The following is a 3,104-nucleotide window of genomic DNA, read 5'->3' on the forward strand; positions in this document are numbered from 1 at the left end:
CACTCCAGTCTGGGTAACAAGAGCGAAACTCCGTCTCAAAAAAAAAAAAAAAGAAATGAGGATCTGATTAGACCAGTCCTAAAAAGCCATCTTACTGCCCCCTGAGGAACTAGGGCCACCACGGTAGAATACAAATCTTTAAATGATTCTCCCAAGCATTTACCCAAGGACTACGGACGCAGCCAAGGATCTGGCTGGAGAAAAACAGGGATTGGATGGACCCACCGAATAAAAAGCAGCGTGCCCCGAGCGGTAGGAGCTGAAACACTTCATGCGATGACAATTAAGCTTATGGAAAGGATAGGAAGGTACCCTATGGGCGAGAAGCTCAAGGCAGCAACCAGGAAACTAGGAAACAGTTGGCTCAGGTGCAGTACCAGCTGTGCTGAGGTCATCCAGGCAAAACCTCACTGAAGACATCTAATCTCAAGAAGGGACAAAGGGATCTCCAATAATCGGGAAGTCACTTCACACCTTGTTCTTGGCTAATACACAGCAGAAGGTGAGCTATGTTTTCCAAACTCCCCTTGTAATGAAACAGTTCTTGAATGTCTTCCCAGGAGAAACTGGGAAGGAGAGCACCTATCTACCGCAGCTCCAGTCCTACAGGTGGGCTAGTCCTCCCAACACTCCAACCCCCCTACCCCTCACAGAGCATAAACCTGATCAGGTGGCTGAACTGCTGGAAGCCAGAGTCCCCAGTGTCCGCACCCCCACAGGGGTAGGCGGCTTCCCCGGCTTTGGGCTGGGGTTCCAGGCCAGGTCCCCTGCCTCTTGCTCACGCCCTCTGCTCATGTTCACTGTGGCTCCAGGACCCGGGCAATGTTGCAGGAAGCAAGGGGCGCCTCTGCCTGATTTGCTGGGGTCGAACCTCCCTATGCCACCCCACCAGCAACATCTGGTCTGAGGTCCATCTTACACCAGCAACATCTGCTCCAAGCTCCATCTTGCTTGGAGCTCCTCGTTGCTCAGAGGTCTATCTGATCTGAGCTCCAACTGGTTTCAAACTCCAATTACTCCAAGCTCCATCTTGCTCTGAGCTCCATCTTACACCAGGAAACAACTTCTGCAAGCTCCATCTTACTTGGAGGTACTTCTTGCTCAAAGCTCTATCTCCTCCTAGCTCCATCTTGCTCAGAGCTGCAATCACTCTGATCTGTATCTTGCTTTAAGCACCCTCTACACAGACCTTAATTTTTCTCGGAGTTCTGATCATTCTGAGGTTCATCTTGCTCTGAGCACCATCTACTTGGAGCTCCAGATTGCTCTGATTACCATCTGCTTGGAAGCAATTTCTGTGAGCTCCATCTGTTCTGAGCTCTAATCACTCTAAGCTCCATCTTGCTGTGAGGACTATACGCTCCGAGCTCCATCTGCTCTGAGCTCCATCTGCTCTGTGCTCCATCTTGCTCAGTGCTCCATCTTGCTCAGTGCTCCATCTTGCTCAGTGCTCCATCTGCTCCGAGCTCCATCTTGATCAGTGCTCCATCTGCTCCGAGCTCCATCTGCTCCGAGCTCCATCTTGCTCCGAGCTCCATCTGCTCCAACTGCTCCGAGCTCCATCTGCTCCGAGCTCCATCTTGCTCGGTGCTCCATCTGCTCCGAGCTCCATCTTGATCAGTGCTCCATCTTGCTCTGAGCTCCATCCTGCTCCGAGCTCCATCTGCTCCGAGCTCCATCTTGCTCCGAGTTCCATCTTGCTGCGAGCTTCATCTGCTCAGTGCTCCATCTGCTCCGAGCTCTACCTGCTTTGAGCTCCATCTGCTCCATCTGCTCAGAATGAACCTATATGGTTTCATTAGAATTTGGTTCAGCTGCATAAGTAAAACAAAAGATAATAGTGGCTTTATTTTTTTTCTCACATAAAAGATGTCTGAAGGGAGACAGTCCTGAGGTGGGATGGCAGCCCCATGGTCATTGTGTCTCAGGCTTTTAGCTTTGCCATCCTCAATGCTTGATTTCCATGTTATGGTCTAAAGTGGCTGCTGGAACTCCAGCCATTACAACTGCATTCTGGGAAGAAGGGAGTGAGAAAGAAGGGAAGGAAGGAGAAATGAAGGGAGAAAGGGAGAAAGGAAAATGGAATCCTTTTCTTACTTTTTTAAAAAAAGACTCTCTTAAATGATAGCTTATAGTAATTTATCTCTATAATTGTCCACAACTTACCTGGCCATACAGGAGACTGGAAAATCTACTATTACACTATAGGTAGCAATGTGCCTCGAATTAGGTTCAGTTACTAAGATAGAGGGTTGGGATAGGCAGCTAGCAATTTTTCTTATACTAACACTTCATTATTATTTTTTAAGTGTCAGGGTGTGGCTGGTCCAAAAAGCTTACAAGCAAAATTAATAATTGACATTGGAACTTTATTTTTTTTTTTTTGAAGTATCACTGCGATCTTGAATTCAGCAGGAAACAGGCAAGTAAATGTGTGAAATAACGATTCCAGCCCACAAACCTTCCTAGTATTCCCATGAACAATATTCATTAATTCAAAGCTACACATTTGAAACATACAAAAAACTGTTCTGAGGCCAAAGAACAGCATGTGTAGTTTGGTTTGCTGCCACCAAGGGACGAGAGAGCTGTGCATGGCCGCGCATGGTGAACAGCTGGCCCACACACAAGCTGAGCTCGCTGGAGTTGGGTGTATTTGTGTATTTTCCCTCATCCTTCCCAACATCCCAAAGATAAGTTATATAAAGAAAAAAACCACTGAATTTAAAATATTTCACTACAAAATATTACACTGAATCTACGACGTTATACTCTTCAAGCACTGCAATTCCTCAAACAGCCAGTAGAGACACAAAGGTAAAGCTGGAAGGACCTTAGAGATTGTCCAGGCTAGGTGCCTCCTTTTCCAGAGAAAGAAACTGTGATGGGGAGAAGTAAAATAGCCTGCCCAAGCTCAATAGAGATACCATCTCTTGACTCCCAGGCTTGCTCCATTCTAGCCCCTTTGAGGCAGCGGTTGTGTCTGAGGGACCCCTTGGCATTGGAAAACTACACAGAACAGCCACCTAAGACTTCAGTGACTGCCAGTGAAGTCTAGAACAAAAACATGGAATGAGCATTTTTCCCAGCACCCTTGTGATTAA

This window comes from Sapajus apella, unplaced genomic scaffold (genome assembly GCF_009761245.1).
Source record: "Sapajus apella isolate SASKATOON/1434 unplaced genomic scaffold, GSC_monkey_1.0 scaffold182, whole genome shotgun sequence".
Taxonomy (NCBI): Eukaryota; Metazoa; Chordata; class Mammalia; order Primates; family Cebidae; genus Sapajus; species Sapajus apella.